Raw genomic sequence first — 21,615 nt, 5'->3', positions numbered from 1 at the left:
GTTTTGATTATACTATGATTAACTATTGAGAGTTATACTAGAGAACATTAACTAAAGAGAGCAAGGATAATTGAATAATATATGACACAAATATAGGATCCTAACTTCATCCGTTACTTCATTCAATAGCCTTTTCGTTCATAACCTTAGCTTGTAATGGTGATGACACTAATCAGATAACACCAAACTGATAAATGCCAAGTTTCGTTGCACGAATACCATACTACCAGACATCCACAAAAGAGAGTGAAGATGAATAGACACCAATTATATTGAGACCCTATATGTCTATAGAATTTGACAACATAACGGTTTAATGCACAAGTTATCTATCGTGATTATATAGGGCAAGTAAGATGGTTAAAATTACCTACGAATCATGTATAACAATAACACATGAACCTATGCTAGCATGGCAAGTTCTAAACCATTAAATTTACTGTCACTTCATTAAGAATTAACACGCTATCTTCTAAGTTCGCGACGCTCATAAGACGAATAAGCACAACCAATACTAAGATATCATACAATCACCACACACTAAGGCATCGAAACAAATCAACTGAAGAAATCCATAAATAAATCCTCTAGAACCCTACGATAATGATTAGCCCATAATCGGACTCATCATCAATGTGGGTTTTGATGAAAGAATAGTATAATAAAGCTAGTCTTTATAAACAAATAATAAACAAAGTACGTAATCCAGAGTATTAGGTTCAATAAAATAAGAAACGAGCATCCAAGATTAAAACTTAGAACAAAGATTCACAAGAATAAACTAGATCTTCTTCGCCTTCATTGAATTGTGCTATAGGTCTTCTTTTCGTCTTCTCATTCAGCTCCGTTATCAAAAAACATCTTTTTATTGTCTTTAAATAGCATCCCAATTAATCCAAAAGCCTAGAAAAACAGTCTTCTAATTAAAACAGGAAACTGTATTCCCGACCTGGGGCGGCCGCGCGCTTCACCAGCGCAGGTGCGTTGACATCCTGTTCCTCTGGCGCGGTCGCGCGCTAGCACAACGCGGGCGCACCAGTCTTCTGGAAAAACTGGAATTGCCTTGTTTTATTGCTGCAATGAGTTGGTCTTCACGAGCTTTGTTCCTTGGACTCCATCCTAACACCATAATAACATCAAATAAATGCTAATTCACCTGAATCCCGGATTAATGCCTGAAATGCAAAAACACTAGAAAACACATTAAAACACCAACAACTTGAGTACAAATACACCAATTCAAAGCTTAATAGAGCGTTATAAAGTGTCATAAATGCCACTCAACATACCCCCAAACTTGAATCGATGCTTGTCCTCAAGCATAAACAGACTCAAAGAACAAGAAATAAAGAAAATGCATGTTAACAACTAAGTGAATGCAACGATCCCCAATAGAATAACTAAACCAATTAATAAGTAACATCTCAACAAATGCAGTTATTTGCATAAATATCAATCAAACCTTACAAATCAACCTACAAACCAGAGATGTGCGTGTATGCAAATGCTTATAGATATACTATCGCAACTAGATCAATAATCATGACTCACTACTCATCAAAGCAATCGCAAGGTTATAAATAAAATAAAAGCTAGACTCAAAATAACTTATAACACTTCAATTCTTATTTTGGAGTTTTATATGGATTCATGCTTTTATTCACAACAAAACAACACAAGCATGCTTATTTGACCGTATAATGAGTGAGGTCCACAAAAGACTTATACAATAGTACTCATGTAACGAGTGTTAGCTAGGTTAGCGGATCCCAGACTATAAAAGCCTTAGGTCACTAGGCACAAAGTCCCCTAAGAACTTAATAACTCGAGTACTAAAGAGCCCACTTGTGATCAATTATACATAAAACTTATTTTTTTTCTATTTTTGTTATCACAAATTTCTGAATGAGTGCGTTTCACCCCATCTCACTCAACCCCAGACTACTCACATAAATATGAGTCGGCTACTAGCCATTTGACACCTAACCACAACAACTAGCAATGAAATCCAATTTCTCCAATTTTTAAAAATCCATGTTATTTTATCATACAAGAATATCCTAAATTCTAAATATAAACAAGTGATTAAACCTCGACAAACAAACAAACCATGATCATGATCTAGCACTCAAGCAACCTATAAGACTTAGTGAAATACAATTATCTCTAGCATGCAAATCAATTCGACATGACTTAACATCATTAAATACGCCATCACTACACTAGCATCAATATCACACGTCAATCGGAAAAATTATCTAAGGGATCATGTTATTATGCAAATGCATGAACTATATGAACAAACTATCATAAAAACTACAGCAATAAAAAAACTACATGGCAAAATATGCAACAATATGCACTAAACTATCATGAATATGCAAACTATATGCGACTCACTTATGCAAACTATATGCGACTCATACAAAACATATTCCTTCAACTACTAGCCCCAAACTTAAAATCTTCACTGTCCTCAGTGAAGGTAATAGTAAAGAATCAGGCATACATACTTGGAATCAGAATCCTCACCCCCAACGGGTGGAGTGTCAGGCGTGTCCGGAGGTGGATACACGGAGTCCTCACCAAATACTGGCCACTAGATGTCAAAACTTATGGCTCTGAATGTAGTCCCTGGTGCATGGGTGAGATTACGTGCAAACCGACTATGGATGTCATGCATCGCATTCATCCTCCTCGCTAGATGCCTATAATGTATCTGATCCTGCCTCCTCCTGCTCTTGCTGCGATGGACCAGCCTCCTCACCTAACTGAGATCTCCAAGCAGTCCTGCTCGACTGAGGTGCCCCAGCAGCTGGCCTCCCATGAGGAAGATGGTCAAAAGAATAATCAAGTCCCTTCAAATCAGGCTTGCCTCCATCCCACTCTTGCATCATTGCTAAAGTGGTACTGTCAATCGGAGCACTCGGAATCTGGAGCTGCTCGTGTGCTGGCCAATGGACACCAACTGCCTCACACAGCTTCGTCACAACGGACGCATAGGGTATAGAACCCGTAGTACTACCTCACAAAAACCTCATAATACCTTGGTAAATCACCATACCAAGATCCATATAGTCAACCTGCAGAATTCCCCATAACAAACATGCACGCTCCACAGTAACCTCATGCATATGAGAAGATGGCATGATATTAGCACAAATAAATACATTTCATGCACGAGCAAACCTGTTCATATATGAAGGAGGGAATGTGGAATAATCAGTCGTGCCCCTCTTGAACTTTCAATGAGTCCCAGGCATACACAGAGTAGCAACAATCAAATCCAAATTAAAGTCCTCCGGAGTCTTATCGTTCTAGGTGTCCTGCTCAATCACCCTTCTTATCACATCCGCACTATACTCCACCGTCATCCCCCTAACCACAGTGAAACCATTCTTCTCCGCCTTTCCATTAGTATAGAACTCACGAACAACACTCATGGGCACAGCAACGGGTGCCTCGCGAAAAGCAACCCAGCCCATCTCCAAGATCATCTCCAAGAACTTACCATCTTCCCCCATTGCAGAAAACCTCGCTCCTTTGCTATAGGCTTCGAGAGAAGCCTCGTATACTTTGCTTCAGCCTCGGGAGTCAAAAACCTTGTCCTCACACCACTGCACTCGAAGAATCAGTGGTGCTGCTGCTTACTTGAGTTCTTTGTCTCTTGGGTGCCATTGGGATTGAATAAGAGAGAATAAAAGATAAGTGTTTGAGAGAGAATTGTGTTTGAGAATTTGAGAAGTGGTGGAGAAGTTTGTGTATAAGTGTATGTATATATAGGAGGTGAGAAGAGAATTAGATATAGAATAGAAGTAGGAATTGAATATGGGAATAGTGGGAATAATGGGTTTGATTTGGAGAGGGAAATTTGGGATGTGGAAGAGTAAAATTCGGGTATACATTGATTTTTAAAAGAAGCCCCCGATTTTCTCTTCACAAACTGCCTTTTATTTTTTTTCTCAATCGGGACCACGGTGCGGCCGCGCTAAACCAGCGCGGGCGTGCTCACCTTCTGCCAAATCAGCGCGGGCGCGCACTAGATCAGCGCGGGCGCGCTTGGTTTCTGTAATTCTAGCATTTCCGCGCGCTAGATCAGCGCGGGCGCGCTCAACTTCTGAAGTTAGCCCTGAAATTTTATATTTTTCTGATTTTTTTTATTTTTTATTTATGTTTTTCTCTTTTTTTCTTACTTCCTCTACCTACTAATGTACAACAAGCTTGGGTTGCCTCCCAAGAAGCGCTTGTTTTACGTCGTTAGCTTGACGTAGAAATGCGAGATCAAACGGACAACAAAATGGCACTAACCACCTCGCGGTTTGCCCTGTCACCATAGTAATGCTTCAACCTCTAACCATTTACCTTGAATGCTTGGCCCGGATCATTCTCAAAAATCTCCACCGCTCCATGTGGAAGCACAGTTTTGACAACAAACAACCCTGACCAGCTTGACTTCAACTTTCCAGGAAAAAGATGGAGACGAGAGTTAAACAAAAGAACTTGTTGCCCCGACACAAATGATTTGAACACTAGAACCCTATCGTACCACCCCTTGACTTTCTCCTTATACATTTTGTTGTTTTCATATGCTTGAAGTCGAAACTCGTCTAGTTCGTTCAATTGAAGCATCCTCTTCTTTCCAGCTGAATCCAAATTAAGATTCAACTTCTTCAAAGCCCAATACGCTTTATGTGGTAGCTCCACCGGCAAATGACACCCCTTACCATAAACCAACTGAAATGGCGATATTCCCAATGGAGTCTTGTATGCTGTTTTATATGCCCAACCAGCTTCGTCAAGCTTCAAAGACCAATCTTTTCTCGATGGACACATAACCTTCTCTAAAATGTGCTTGATCTCTCTGTTAGATACCTTAGCTTGACCATTCGTCTGAGGATAATAAGCCGTAGCAATGTGAGCATTGAACTTGTGATTGCAAAAATGTGACTCCTCATCACTAATTATGACTCTTGGAGTTCCAAATCTTGTGAATATCTGTTTGTGAAGAAAATTAAGCACTACTTTCGCATCATTTGTTGGAAACGCCTTAACCTCAACCCATTTTGACACATAATTAACTGTCAACAAGATATACTGATTGTTACAAGATGAGATAAATGGCCCCATGAAGTCAATTTCCAAAATATCGAAGACTTCAACCTCGAGAAGCACATTAAGAGGCATATCATCCCTCTTGGACATATTACCCACACGTTGACGTCGATCACATTTCAAAACAAACTGATGAGCATCTTTAAAAAAAATTCAGCCAAAAGAAACCTGCTTGAAGAATACGAGTTGCTGCCTTTTCTCCACCATAATGTCCTCCATAAGCCATTGAGTGGCAATCTCGCAAGATCCCCCCCGTTTCGCTGTAAGGAATACATCTCCTGATGATTTGGTCTGAACCTTGTCAAAAATGAAAAAGCTCATCCCACATATACCACTTCACTTCATGCAGAAACTTCTTCCTTTGAGCGTATGACAAGTCGGGAGGCATGATATTACTGAAAAGGTAGTTCACAATGTCTCCAAACCACGGTTCTTCCTATTGCACTCCAAACAGCTGCTCATCGGGAAAAGACTCATTTATTAATGTCTAATCCAGTGAAGTTGCAATTGGATCCTCTAAACGCGAGAGATGATCAGTGACTTGATTTTCAGTCCCTTTTCTGTCCTTGATCTCTAATTCAAACTCTTGGAGTAAAAGAACCCATCGAATCAATCTAGGCTTCGAGTCCTTCTTTGAGACGAGATATCAAATGGCAGCGTGATCAGTAAAAGCTGTCACCTTCGTCCCAAGCAGATAAGATCGAAATTTCTCAACACCATAGATGATAGCCAAAAGTTCTTTCTCCGTAGTAGTATAATTCAGTTGAGCACCATTAAGATTCTTACTAGAATAGTAGACTACATGAAATATGTTGTTCTTTCTTTGCCCAAGAACTGCTCCAACTGCATAATCACTTGCATCGCACATCATCTAAAACGGTTCACTCCAATCAGGTGCAGTTATGACAGGTTCCTTGATTAAACTCTTCTTTAAGAACTCAAAAGCAGCCACACACTCGTTATCAAACTTAAACGGGACATCCTTTTCTAGAAGATTGCACAAAGGTTTAGAAATTTTTGAGAAGTCCTTGATGAACCTCCTGTAGAAGCCCGCATGACCAAGAAAACTGTGAACTCCCTTAACAGAAATTGGTAGGGGAAGATTTTTGATGACCCCCACTTTGGCTTTCTCCACCTCAAGACCCTTACTAGAGACCTTGTGCCCAAGAATAATGCCCTGTCGCACCATAAAATAATATTCTCCAAATTGAGAACGAAATTGGTCTCAACACACCTCTTGAGAATGTCGCCCTGATTCTGCAAGCACTCATAAAATGAATCACCAAACACAGAGAAATCGTCCAAGAACACCTCCACATTCTGACCAATCATATCAGAGAAGATAGCCATCATGCATCTCTGAAATGTGGCCGGTGCTCCACATAACCCAAAAGAAACCCTTCTAACGGCGAAAGTACCAAATGGACAAGTGAAAGTAGTCTTCGCCTGATCTTCTGGAGCAATGCAAATTTGATTATAACTAGAATAACCATCCAGAAGATAGTAGTACTCATGCCCATCCAATTTGTTAAACATCTGATCAATAAATGGCAGAGGGAAGTGATCTTTTCTTGTAGCCTTGTTCAGCTTCCTGTAGTCCATGCAAACTCTCCAGCCCGTGACTATTCGTGTAGGAATAAGCTTATTCTTCTCATTAGTGACCACAGTGATACCTCCTTTCTTTGGCGCACACTGAACTGGGCTCACCTATGAACTGTCAGAAATAGGATAGATGATCCTTGCATATAGCCACTTAAGGATTTCCTTCATCATAACCACTTTCATGATTGGATTTAGCTTTCTATGTTGCTCAACAGTAGGCTTTCGTCCTTCCTCTAGCAGAATTTTGTGCATGCAATACGAAGGGATGATTCCCTTGATATCTGCTATAGTCCAAACAATTGTCGATTTGAATTCTCTAAGAATTCTCAAATGCTTCTCCTCATCGCTACCAGAAAGGTCAGATACAATAATAACAGGCAAAGTAGATGCATCTCCTAAAAACGCATACCTCAAATGTTTAGGTAAATGCTTAAGCTCAAGAGTAGGAGTTTCCTCAATAGATGGCTTGAGGCGCTTAGGAGCTTTGTTCAACTCCTCCATTCCCAGAGATTCCAAAGGCATATCAATCTTCCTCTTCCAGGGAGAAGCATTCAGAAATTGCAACTTCTCATCCCCTTCATCATCCTCACTATCAGAATTCCCCAACAAGGCCTTCTCTAAGGCATCAGACCTTAACAATTGATCAAGTTCTGAAGTAACCACAGAATCAACCAACTCCACTTTTAAGCACTCCTCATTTTCCATAGGGAACTTCATGGCATTGAACACATTAAAAGTTACATCATGATCCATCACTCGCATGGTGAGCTTATCTTTCTGCACATCTATCAAGGTTCGGCCAGTAGCCAAGAAAGGTCTTCCCAAGATTATAGGAATTTTCTTATCCTCCTCGAAATCAAGAATTACAAAATCAGCAGGGAAGATGAGTTTATCCACCTTGACCAAGACATCCGCCACAATACCTCGCGGATATGTAATAGAACGGTCGTCCAACAACAAAGTCATATAAGTAGGCTTTGGATCAGGCAAGTCCAACTTCTTGAAGATTGACAAGGGCATCAAATTGATGCTAGCTCCCAAATCACATAAGCATTTGTTAAATGACACTTTCCAATGGTGCATGGAATTGTGAAGCTTCTAGGATCCTTAAGCTTCGGAGGCAACTTATTTTACAGCACAACACTGCATTCCTCCGTGAGAACAACGGTCTCTAAGTCATCAAGCTTCAGCTTCCTAGAGAGAATTCCTTTCATGAACTTCGCGTAACTAGGCATTTGCTCAAGAGTTCAGCGAAAGATATGTTGATGTGAAGTTTCTTGAACACCTCCAGAAACTTCTCAAACTGATTATCCAGCTTTTTCTTCTGCATCCTCTTAGGAAAAAGAGGTGGAGGATAGATCTATTTCTCCCCTGTATTACCCTTAGGAGGAGTATGCTCAACAGTAGTCTTCCTTGGTTCCACTTCTACTTCCTTCTGCACTTTTTCTACTTCAGCCTCAACTTCATATTCTGGAGTCTTTTCTTTTTCAGGATTCACAACCTTACCAGACCTCAATGTAATTGGCTTCACATGCTCCTTAGCTTCCTTCTTTCCTAGCACTTCAGTATCGCTCGGAAGCGTGCCAGGTTGACAAATCAGTAATGCATTAACAATTTACCCAATATGATTTTCGAAGGTCTTGATAGACACAGCTTGGCTCTTGCACATGAGCCTCAACTCCTCTAATTTAGATTTTTCATTAGCTTGCGGTAACTGCTGAAGTTGAAGTTATTGCCTAGGGGCATATTGCGGTTGCTTAAAATCAGGAGGGTTATACAGCTATGCTGTGTATGGATGATAAGATTTTTGTACCATATTCTGATTGTTACTCCAGCTGAAGTTAGGATGATTGAGATTATTTGGATGATAAGTGGCTGGAGCTTATTGCTGTGATCTCTGAAAGTTACTCACAAATTGAGCTGATTCGCTAGAAATAACACACTGCTCAGTTTCATGTGCCCCAGTACAAAGCTCACAAACATTAGTGATTTGATTAACTCCATAATTCGCCAAAGTGTCCACTTTCATCGTCAAAGCTTGAAGTTGAGCAACTATAGTAGTAGCTATATCCACTTCTAGAATTCCAGCTACCTTGCCTTGCAACAATCTTTGCGTAGGATTCTGGTATTCATTAGCTGCCATAAGCTCAATCAACTCATAAGCTTCATTATAGCTTTTGGCCTATAAGGCTCCACCAGACGCTGCATCGAGCATAGTTCTAGTCTTAGCGCCCAAACCATTGTAGAAACAATTTATAACCATCCAATTAGGCATGCCATGGTGTGGGCACTTCCTTAGCATCTCCTGATATCGATCCCAATCCTCACACAGAGATTCTCCAGTTTGCTAAGCAAACTGAGTAAGAGCATTCCTGATTGCAGCAGTCTTCACCATAGGAAATAATTTAGTGAGATACTTTTGAGCTAGATCCTCTCATTTGGTAATAGACCCTGGTGGTAGAGAATATAACCAGCACTTTGCTTTGTCCCTCAGAGAGAATGGGAAGAGTCGCAGCTTGATAGCATCTTTAGTTACCCCATTGAACTTGAAAGTGTCGCAGATCTTGATTAAATTCCTGATGTGCATGTTGGGGTCTTTTGTAGGAGAACCCCCAAATTGAACTGAGTTCTGTATCATCTGAATCGTGCTAGACTTGATCTCAAAAGTGTTAGCCGAGATGGCTGGTCTGATGATTCTTGACTTAATATCATTGATCTTAGGCTGAGAATAGTCCATCAGAGCCTTAGGATTTTCCGCTTGATCTCCAATCACTACTAAAGCTGGTTCCTTGATTTTCTCTTCTTCTTCTTCTACTTTATCTTCGTCCTCAAAAACTTCCCTTCGAATCACTACAGCTTCTTCCTAGGCTTGATCCAGAGTTCTCTTACGAGCCCGCGGACGCGTATGCATAGACGCTCACTAGAGTACCTGAAACACGACAAGGAAAAGAGTAAGTAAATAAGAATGTTCGATTCATTGAACTTTAACGATCACTGATGACAAACATATAAACTAAAAGTTAACACCGTGTCCCCGACAACAGCACCAGAAACTTGTTAGTCATTAAGCACGCGCTAATAATTCACACAAGTATACGCGATCGCAAGTAATATAGAATTATTTGTAGTTCGTTCCCACAGAGACTGGTTTAGGTTAACTTTGTAATCTATGCACTTATGCAACAATGATATGGTTATTATTCAATTCTAAGATGAATTAACAATTTGGGTTCTGATTACACTACGATCAACTATTGAGAGTTATACTAGAGAACATTAACTAAAGAGAGTAAAGAGAATTGAATAATATATGACACAAATATGGGATTCTATCTTCATTAAGTACTTCATTCGATAGCCTTTTCGTTCTTAACCTTAGCATGTAATGGTGATGACACTAATCAGATAACATGAAACTGATAAACGCCAAATTTCGTTACACGAATACCATACTACCAGATATCCACAAAAGAGATAGAAGCTGAATAGACACCAATTATATTAAGACCCTATATGTCTATAGAATTTAACAACATAACGGTTTAATACACAAGTTATCTATCTTGATTACATAGGGCAAGTAAGATGGTTAAAATTACCTACGAATCATGCATAACAATAACACATGAACCTATGCTAGCATGGCGGGTTCAAAACCCTTAAATTCACTGTCGCTTCATTAAGAATTAACACGCTATCTTATAAGTTCGCGATGCTCATAAGACGAATAAGCACAACCAATACTAGGATATCATACAATCACCATGCACTAAGGCATCGAAATAAATCAACTAAAGAAATCAATAAACAAATCCGCTAGAACCCCACGATAACTGTTAGCCCATAATCGGACTCATCATCAATGTGGGTTCCGATGAAAGCATGGTATAATAAACGTAGTCTTTATAAACAAATAATAAAAAAGTACGTAATCCAGAGTATTAGGTTCAACAAAATAAGAAACGAGCATCCAAGATTACAACTTAGAACAAAGATTCACAAGAATAAACTAGATCTTCTTCGCCTTTATTGAATTGTGCTATAGGTCTTCTTGTCGTCTTCTCCTTCAGCCCCGTTATCAAAAAATGTGTTTTTATTGTCTTTAAATAGCATCTCAATTAATCTAAAAGCCCAGAATAACAGTCTTCTAATTGAAACAGGAAACTGGATTCCCGACCTGGCGGGGCCGTGTGTAATATCCGAGATATATCGTGTAATTATTTTTGCTTAATATATGTGTTCAGTATCTATTCCGTGAACTAATTGTTAAGTGTTAAATGCGTTTGGATGTTTGAAAATATTATTAATTGAGTATTTTAATTTTTATATGTCCAAAATAAAATATAGATAATTGTCATATCTTCCTAATTATTTTTATGTTGATTTATGGATTTATAAAGATCATAAGAAATTTATAAAATCTTTTTCCGAGTATTTAAAATCTATTTTATAAAAACGGGAACCAACCGACGTTATCCGTTGTTACGTTTTTGGAACCCGGAACTCTTCCGAGAACTCCTTCATAACCTAAAGGTAATATTCCGAGCATATTCCATGTTTCGACTTTTTCGATCCGGCGTACGGTTTGTCCTGCGCGGGTCCCGGCGCAACATTTTTGATACAATATTCGTTTCGGTAAATCAATAAAACTCGTATTTCGATAAACGGGAGCTTTTTATTAAACTATCCTAATTATCACCTCGTAATACGCGTAACCAGGCGCTGAGACCAAGACCGCGGTACAAATTGTACTGATCTGGATAACTGTCCCGAAAACCGATACCGTTTGGATCAGTTTTTACAAATAAACGTACCATTTTATATCCAGAATGATCCAACGGGATACTAATTTTCCGTCATTATAAATAGCCTTTTACCATATTTTATTTCATATCAAAATCATTTGTAGACAGATAATTATATAATTTTCCAGAGAAAAATCTTATATTCATATAATCTTCCAAGAATCAAACCAACTTTTGGAGGTGTTATTGATCTTTGTTTGGAAAGCTCGAGTAACCGATTTGAAGGTCTTGAAAAGCTCTATCAGATTATGTGATCCATACACCTGCAGAAATCAATGTTTATTTTCTATATTTTTATTTATTTTCGAATTAATTTTACTAAAAATATGAATTTTGTTTGGATGATTGTTTGTATGATTTGATGATTGCATGTTGTAGAGCTTGTTTTCCTGATGATTTTGATATATTATACGTCTGATTTGGAGTTCAATAACATGTTCAAAATTGAGTTTGATTTTCGAATTGTGAAATTAGGGTTTATAACCCGTATGAATTTTCTTAATTGAAATTTGGGGGTTTCTTATTTGGGGATAGATAGATGTTGTGGTATAGTGGGTTGTGTTCTCTGTGAAATTTGCAATCCAGTCGTACAAGTTTCACAAATCAACGAGGTCTGTAGAGAAGGGAGTTGTCCTTTTAAGTTTACGTCGACTTCGCCGGAAACCGGCGAACTTCTCGGCTATTTTCCGGCCTATTCAGGGGTTGTCTGTGTGATTAAAGAATATGGTTAGATTCCTGATAAATTGTAGATGTAATCTGGAGTTTGTGGTGGTGGGAGGATGCCAGAGTCGAGTTCACCGGCGAACCCCGACTATTTTTCGGCGAGGGTTGGAAAAATTGCAGTTTAGTACCCTGACTTTTGAAAACGATGAAGTTTAGTCCCTGAACTTTTCAAAGTTTGCAAAAATTGGATTCCTGTTTTAAAATATTCAAAAATCATATTTCCTATTTATTTTTATTATAAAAATTCATTTTAATTTCTGAAAATTCTGAAAATTATTATTTTAATTCCAAAATTTATTTTTAATTCTGAAAAATAAATCTAAATTAATTAGTTAATTAATTTCAGTTAATTTTTAATTGATTAATTGGTCAATTAATTCGAAAATTAATTGATTAATTGATTTAATTAATTATTAATTGATTTAATTAATTATTAATTGATTTTAATTAATTATTTAATTAGATTTAATTATTTAAAAATGATTTAAAAATCCCGAAAAATAGTTTCGAGCTTTAAAATATTAATCTAAATTATTTCCAAGGCTCAATAATTATTATAAAATTGTTTTGAAGCCAGAAGTGGCCAATAAAACCCTAATTATTACTCCGAAATCGATCCAACGACCCGTTTTAATTCTGAAAAATATTTTAAAAATCATTTTTAAGTAATCGAAAGCCTATTTATGACCCGAGACTTCTTTATAAATGAGATATCATTAATTATGTGTCGTGTTATGTGTTATATGTGACTTGTTGGTTGACTGTCGGTCTGTATATTCGATGTTTACATGTTTATTGCATAACTTTCAATCCGTTAATCGGATTTGGGTAAAACGAAGGGTAGATAGGAGTATGTATTGAATAGAATCATATGAGTTGAATATTGATAGATGCTTATGATATGTGAGCAGAAGAGGAAAGACGTAGGAAAGGGAAACAGGTAGTTGAGGAGTAAGACGATTGTGATTGGAAGCGAGTGCAGTGTAGTAAGCTAATACCAGGCAAGTGTTCTGAACTTTCTCAAGATATTATAGTGATTGATAGTCCTATTTTATAGTTCAAGTGCTTTGAAGCACTGAACCCAAACAATGAATCCAGCTATTGATCTTGAGTCGTAAACCTGATTCTTTCTAGACCATTGATTGTTGTATACCCAGATATGAACCACAAATATACGATACTACTCCACAAATACATACAAACTAAATACCATACACTGAATCGAATTACCTACATACTCAAACTATTATATCTTATGCTTTGAAAGACCAAATCCTTGAAACTCTGAAATGTCATTTCCTTTGTTATCCAATTCTTTCCTTACCCAGCATCCAAGCTTTGAAATTACCTTATTGATCCTTACGTAGATTGAAACCCTTTCATTATTGAACACTCAATGTTGTTAATGATTCTGTTTATTGTTTATTATTGTTTATTCTGTTATTATGTGAGAATTGGATTGTTTTTATAAAATTGTGGACCAGATTCGTGGTCAGACCATATAATGGTCAAGTTAGGCCAATGTGTGCCTTGGATCCAGTAGTTAGAGTAGTGCTGTGTGCTTTGCTCGGGGTTAGCGCGTGACTGATCAGCAGCCTAACCTTGGTTTTTCTTAAAATGAAACTATAATATCCAGTTCTAAATCATAATCCATTGTTCACTTGACATCATAACCATGTTCACCTGATGATCATTATTCTCAGTTTTGTCATTGTGACTTGCTGAGCTAGTTAGCTCATCTGTGCGATGTTGTTTATATTCTTTTCCAGTTAAAAAGGAACCAGTTGGTAGTGAGGATCCCCAGTCCAGCGCGAGAGCTAGGGGTACAAGTTGATCAAGGTGAGCTAGTAGGCTTCTTTTGGGATAATTTAAGTTTGTAAAAGTTTGTAATAATGTTTAATACTCAGTTTTGAGTTTGAATAGTTGGGATTGGAAGGGTTTGTAATATAAGTAGATGTGTTTGGCTTGTGTGCATACTTTAACCTGTTGCGATCCATGGTAGTTGGTAAGTGGGGTCACTGCATATTATTATTATCTTTATTATTGTTATAAGCAAGTTATAAATAAGGTGTGTGTGTGGACCCCAAACTTCTGACCCGGGTTTGGAGGGCGCCACAGGTTTGGTATCAGAGCTACATGTTATAAGTCACTGACACAAGCCTAGGTTAACGGGAATGGGTAGAGGGTTAGGATTAGAAGTAAGGAATATAAAGATCAAACATCGAGAGGTTGAGTACTTCGGTATAACAGGTATTAGTATGATTTGCGTCGTAGTTCGAGATTCTTATATTGTGATATGATTTCAGATAGCAGCGATGGCCGACTCTTTTATCCCCGTGTCAACTGATCACTCAGAGCCTTCATTTGGAATACCATCTTCGGATCCACGTCCTGTTGTTCCACCAGTGTTGGCTATACTACCTCCACCTGTGTTGTAGCCCGTACCACTGCAGGCTATTCCACCTCCAGGCATGAGGCCACCTATCAGAGGACCCCCACCAGCTGATTCAGATTCCACTGGACATTCAGTTGCGAGTGCCCCATTCCAGTCTACATTGCCCCCAGTTCCTTACTACCGGTATGAGGCTCTTTTACTGGAGCGTGATTCCTTGTTGGCCCAAATTCGAGAGCTACAACATATCATTAGGATTACAGATGTTGATCGTGGTGTGAGGGAGCTTCGAGAGGAGATTCATGTGACACGGAGGGTTCTTAAGGCTAGGATACATGGAGCTACATTACCTGGCAGAGGCCCTGATACATTGATGGGCTGGGCTACTGAGGTGATGGAGGACTTTGAGAGGCTGGCAGGACCAGAGTTTCCTTGGAGTTGAGTCAGAGATCCAGAGACAGAGATACTGAGCAGTATTATGATGGTTGTGTAGTATATATAGTAGTGTGTAGTGTGTATCAGTAAACTTTTGAGTTGTATTTATAGACTAGCTATGCTGACTAGTGAGTAGGTTGTTGTACCCTTTTGCTTTTACTTCCGAAGCGTCTTTACGATTGTACTACCTAAAGCTTTTGATCTATATATATCAGTACCTTTTCCTTTCCAGCACTGTCATTTACTTTATTGCACCTGTTTTACTTTACCTTATTTATTGCACCAGTTATACCCATGTGATACCATGTACCCTATTTTTCATAACTGACTTAGTTATAATTGTTTTCAAAAAGAGATATTTATGTTTTACAAAACTTTTCTTTTATGCAAAAGATTTAATTCAAAAGCTAAATAAGTTGTTTGATTCTTTACAGAAAAATGCCTCCTAGAAGAAATACCCGCACCAACACCCAGAATGACGAAACCAACAACAACAATAACAACCAAGATGATACAAACCAGAATGTGAACCCAGGACCCATAGACCCAGCAATAGCCCAGATTCTTCAAATCTTTTCCCAACAAACAGTTCACCTGGCACAACAACAACAAAGACAGACCAATTCCCAGGTAACTTTTAAATCTTTCCAGGCAGTAAACCCACCAGAATTCAAGGGTTCCTTAGAGCCGATTGAAGAAAATGTTTGGTTAAAGGAAATAGAGAAGGCATTTGCCTTAGTAAAAGTGAAAGAGGAGCAGAAGGTTGAGTTTGCAAGTTACAATCTAAAGAATGAGGCCACCTATTGGTGGGAGATGGTGAAGACATTTGAAGGTATAGATATTATTACTTGGGAAAGGTTTAAGGAATTGTTTTTAGAAAAGTATTTCCCTCAGTTTTTCCAGGATCAGATGGAGTTGAAGTTTTTAGAACTAAAGCAAGGAAACATGTCGGTGACAAATTATGAGAGTAAGTTTGAGGAATTGTCAAGGTATGTGCCGTCGTATGTGGATACTGACAAGAAGAAGGCTAAGAGATTCCAGCAAGGTTTGAAACCATGGATCAGAGGGAAGGTAGCCATTTTTGAATTGGATACCTATGCAGGAATGGTACAGAAGGCTATGATCACGGAGACAGAGAGTGAGATGTCACAGAAGGAGAAGGAAAGCAAGAAAAGGAGATTTGAAGGGAATGAGGGTCAGTCACAACCAGGGAAGTTTCCAAATTTTAAGAAGGGCAAATTTTAGCCAGGAAGAAATTTTAATTTCAAGAGACAGAATGCAGGCGACAGAGGCCAGGGCAACCGTCCAGTTAATGCGAATCAGCCTAATCAGTTGAGACTAACTTTTCCAGATTGTCAAGTATATGGAAAAAAGCATGGAGGAATTTGTAATAAGGTGAATGTGGTATGTTTCAAATGCAACCAGAAAGGGCACTATTCGAGGGAGTGCCGAAATCAACCAGCAAGAGAACCAGCAAGTAAGGATCAGCCTATCCGGAATCCAGCAGTGAAGGTTTCAACCATTGGATTTACGTGCTTTAAATGTGGGAAGCCCGAACACATAGCCAGGGATTGCAAGACACCAACCCCAGTCAGTAATGCATTGAGGATTATGGGATCTACCCCATCAGTAAATGAGACTCCAAGGGCTAGAGTTTTTGACATGTCAGTGAAGGATGCTATCCAGGATACGGATGTCGTGGCATGTACGCTTAATGTGAATTCTTTATGTGCCAAAGTGTTAATAGATTCGGGAGCAACTCGATCGTTTGTTTCACAAGATTTTGTTAGTAAGTTAAATTGTCCAATTGAGTATTTAAATGAAATAATGACTGTGGAATTGGAAAATCAAGAATGAATATCTGTTAATCAAGTTTGTGGGAATTGTGAGATTGAGATTTCTGTTTTTAAGTTTTGTGTAGATTTGATACCATTTAAGTTAGGAGAATTTGACGTTATCCTAGGAATGGATTGGTTATCTAAGCACGATGCCCAGATAGATTGTCGAAATAAGAAGGTAATGGTGAAAATGCCAGACGAAGGAATAGTAACGTTCAAGGGTCAGAAACAAGTAAAGAACTTCTTAATGATGATTCAAGCCAAAAAGTTACTACGACAAGGATGCGAGCATTTCGTGGCATATATGATTGATAGGAGTCAGGAGCCAGCGAAACTTGAAGATATTCCAGTAGTGAATGAATTTCCAGACGTGTTTCCCGACGAGTAACCAGGACTTCCTCCAGATAGAGAAATTGAGTTTGTAATCGACTTAGCACCTGGAACAGAACCGGTATCCAAGGCCCCGTATAGAATGGCGCCCGTTGAGATGAAAGAGCTAGCGAAGCAATTGCAGGAGCTATTAGAGAAAGGAGTAATCAGACCCAGTGTGTCCCCGTGGGGTGCACCGGTATTATTTGTCAAAAAGAAAGATGGAAGCATGAGACTGTGTATCGACTATAGGGAACTCAACAAGCTTACAATCAAGAACAAGTATCCGTTACCCAGAATCGACGATTTGTTTGACCAATTGAAGGGAGCCAAGTTTTTCTCCAAAATTGACTTAAGATCGGGATATCATCAACTGGAGATCAAGCCAGAAGATATACCAAAGACAGCTTTCAGAACAAGGTATGGACATTACGAATTTCTAGTGATGTCTTTTGGATTGACCAACGCCCCGACAGCGTTTATGGACCTGATGAACAGAATTTTCAAGGAATACTTGGACAAGTTCGTTATTGTGTTTATAGACGATATTTTGATTTATTCAAAGGCGGAAGGGGATCATGCGGAACATCTGAGAATAGCTTTGGAGATTTTAAGGAAAAAGAAGTTATATGCTAAATTCTCGAAGTGTGAATTTTGGCTACATGAGGTTTAGTTCTTAGGACACATAGTTAGTAACGAAGGGATCAAAGTGGACCCAGCAAAGATCGAGGCAATTACAAATTGGGAAAGACCGAGAACACCCACCGAGGTAAGAAGTTTATTGGGATTAGCCGGATATTATCGTCGAGTCGTTCAAAATTTTTTCAAGGATTGCAACACCATTGACAAAGCTTACACGGAAGAATGAAAAGTTTATATGTAACGACAAATGCGAAGAAAGTTTTCAGGAATTAGAGCGAAGATTAATCACGGCACCTATTTTGTCACTTCCAAATGATCAAAGGAATTTCGTAATTTATAGCGATGCTTCTCAGAAAGGACTAGGATGTGTTCTAATTTAGCACGATAAGGTGATTGCATATGCGTCAAGGCAATTGAAACCACACGAATAGAAATATCCTACTCATGATTTGGAGCTAGCAGCCATAGTTTTCGCTTTGAAAATTTGGAGACATTATCTGTATGGAGAAAAGTGCGAGATTTACACAGATCACAAAAGTTTGAAATATATATTCACACAAAAGGAACTTAATATGAGGCAAAGGAGATGGTTAGAATTGATCAAGGATTACTACTGCTCGATTAATTATCATCCCGGTAAAGCAAACGTTGTAGCAGACGCGTTAAGTCGGAAGGAAAAGTTAAATGTGTTATCAGTACCTGAAGAGATATATAAGGAATTTCAGAAACTGGAATTGGAGATTAAAGTTTGCAGGCCTAATGAAGCAAGAGTGTACAGTATGACTTTTCAGCCGGAGTTGCTAGAGAAAATAAAGAAGTGTCAGGAAGATGTAATGGATCAAGATATAAATCATTTGGTAGGTGAAGAATTATGCACGCAAAAGGATGAGCATGGTATTCTGAGGTTTTCTTCTAGAATTTGGATTCCACCAGTAACGGTGCTGAAGAATGAAATTTTACAGGAAGCACATAATTCAAGATATTCCATCCATCCAGGGAGTACCAAAATGTACAGAGATTTAAAGGAAAGTTATTGGTGGCTAGATATGAAGAGGGAAATTGCGGAATAGGTTAACAGATGTTATACATGTCAGAGAGTTAAAGCCGAACATCAAAGACCAAGTGGATTGCTACAGCCATTGGAAATTCCAGAATGGAAGTGGGAACATATTGCCATGGATTTCATAGTTGGATTACCAAGGACAAGGGCTAATTATGATGCCATTTGGGTTATAGTGGATAGACTTACCAAGTCAGCTCATTTTCTGCCTATAAATGAAAGATTTTCACTCGACAAGTTGGTCCATATGTACCTGAAGGAAATTGTAGTTCATCATGGAGTTCCTGTGTCTATCGTATCTGATCGAGGTCCAAGATTTAATTCAAGATTTTGGAAAATTTTTCAAGAATGTTTGGGAACGAGATTGAATATGAGTACGTCTTATCACCCCCAGACGGACGGCCAAAGTGAAAGAACGATTCAGACAATCGAGGATATGTTACGTGTTTGTGCTATTGATTTTAAAGGAAGTTGGGACGAGCATTTACCTCTGGTAGAGTTTGCTTATAACAACAGTTATCGTGCCAGTATTGGGATGCCACCCTATGAAGCCCTTTATGGACGTAAATGTAGATCTCCAATGTATAGGGACGAAGTAGGAGAATGTAAGAAACTTGGACCTGAATTGGTATAGCAGACAAAGGAAGTTGTTGAAATTATCCAGAAGAGATTGACAGCAGCTGTTATTCCCAGTGGACTAACAATGAGATTTACAGAAGGGGGGTTGAATGTAAATCTCAAAACTTTTTCAAGTTTTGAGCAGTTTCTAAGGCTAAGTGTTTGAGTGATCAAATGTGTGTGAATTGCTTGAAGCTGATGCAGACAGATATATATTCAAACACAAATGTAATGAGCATAAAGAACTTAAAAACTTTTCTGGTGGATTTGTTGTTCCACCAGAGATGTGTTATTTCAGAAAATTTGTGATTCAAAGAATTAAATCACAGCTGCTTCCTAGTACAAACTAGATGATTTTCTCTTTTGATATTTCTAAACAGCTCAGGAAAATTCATATCTAATTACTAGCTGCTACTTGGTTTATATATCACCAAGTTTACAAGTGAAGACAAACTGTAAAATACAATTGAAAAGATTCTTCACATGTTTCTTCTTCATTTCTCTATCCAATGCAATCTAGGATAATCTGTAAATCTTTGAATACTTCCTTGTTTGCATCAGAATGGAAATGCTGCATTTTCTTGATTCCTCCTAGAGGCTTCCACATTCCAGTATGTCTCTGTCAACCCATGTGCCTCTGTCAGCTTGTGAATTGTCACTATCAACTGCTAATGAACTAAGCATCCGTTGAAGCTTTCATCCGTTGATGCCTTATCCGTTGAGGCTTTATCCGTTGAAGCTTTATCCGTTGATGCATTATCAGTTGAAGTCTTTATCCGTTGAAGCACTTATCCGTTGATGGATATTATCCGTTGAAGCATTAGAGACATCCGTTGAAGCTTTGTTTCTTATCCGTTGAAGGTCTTCAATATCCGTTGACACTTCTTCACTTATACAAAATTACAAGGCATGAAATATTTACAATTAGCCCTCCTATTTGTACATCCATTAGTAGTCAACATGACTGATTATTTCCTAACAACATCTAAGAATTACAGCTTGAAACCAGAGAGTGAAATGTGCTACAATACTAAACTTATTGCTAAGTACAGCTACTCCTTCAACGGATAGCCAAGATGGTCTTATCCGTTGAGGCTACAAACACTAGATTTCTACTTAAGTATTTTGCTTAACTTATCATCAAACTAATACACATATTCCTAACAATCTCCCCCTATTTATGTCTACTAGAACTGTAGGCATAAATTTGGGTTTAGCTTGATGATAACAAAACACTTAACAAATATATAAACTGTAATAAAGCAGAAATTCAAAAGTGCTACAAAAATGTATATGCTGAGATGGAATTGAAGAATTACATTGTTTCCAAGGGTGCTCCTTTAGCCTGAGCAAATTACTTTCTTTTCCTTTGATTCCTGGTTTTCTTTCCTAGCCTCCTGTCATTCTCCTCTATTTGAAGTTGAAGTTGTCTGTAGAATTCAGCTTCATCTTCTTCATTGATATCTAACTTAGATTGCATATCCTTGAGAGTTTCATTACTGGCAATCTTTAGCTGATCTTCAATTCTGAAAAATCTTCTGACTCCTTTGTTGTCTCTGAACTCCATCAACCAATGAGGTGATTTGTGAATTGTAATTCCTCTTTCTTGAATGAGTAAAGTTCTAGGCAAAGCATTGGGCTCCTTCCAAGTTTTCCTTATGTTGGCAATCTTGTTGAGAATCTCAGTCTTGGCAGTCCTGGTAAAGCCAGAATCCCTTTGTATGGCTGAGTAGACTCTAATCAAGGTAGAGTAGCCTTCATTCAAAATTCTATGAAGAGGCCATGTTCTTTCCCCAGCTCCTTTGTATTTGAACACTAGTCTTTCTGGTAGCTGTCTGTAGGCAGCTATTCCCCTTACTTCCTCCAGCTCATCCAGATAGAGTTCAATGTCTGAAAATTCTTTTATGTCACAGATGTGAACATAATCATCTTTAGAGGTTTGAGGTTTAGGCTTAGGCTTCTGTGTGAATTTGATTGAGGCTTTAGAGGGTGTTGATTTGATTCTTCTTTTCTGCTTCT

The 21,615-nt window shown here is 38.4% G+C and overlaps 1 non-coding gene across 1 annotated transcript; it reads left to right on the top strand.

Moving 5' to 3' along the window:
* The first annotated feature begins 8,987 nt into the window (after positions 1–8,987).
* On the top strand, positions 8,988–9,094 carry LOC141715279 (small nucleolar RNA R71). Its single transcript, XR_012572046.1, has one exon. It is a non-coding gene; the product is annotated as a small nucleolar RNA R71 (small nucleolar RNA).
* The last annotated feature ends 12,521 nt before the right edge of the window (positions 9,095–21,615 follow it).

This window comes from Apium graveolens, chromosome 3, assembly GCF_009905375.1.
Source record: "Apium graveolens cultivar Ventura chromosome 3, ASM990537v1, whole genome shotgun sequence".
In the NCBI taxonomy this organism is placed as follows: domain Eukaryota; kingdom Viridiplantae; phylum Streptophyta; class Magnoliopsida; order Apiales; family Apiaceae; genus Apium; species Apium graveolens.
The sequence above is the reverse complement of the archived record's forward strand: the minus strand, read 5'-3'. Positions and strand labels throughout refer to the sequence as shown.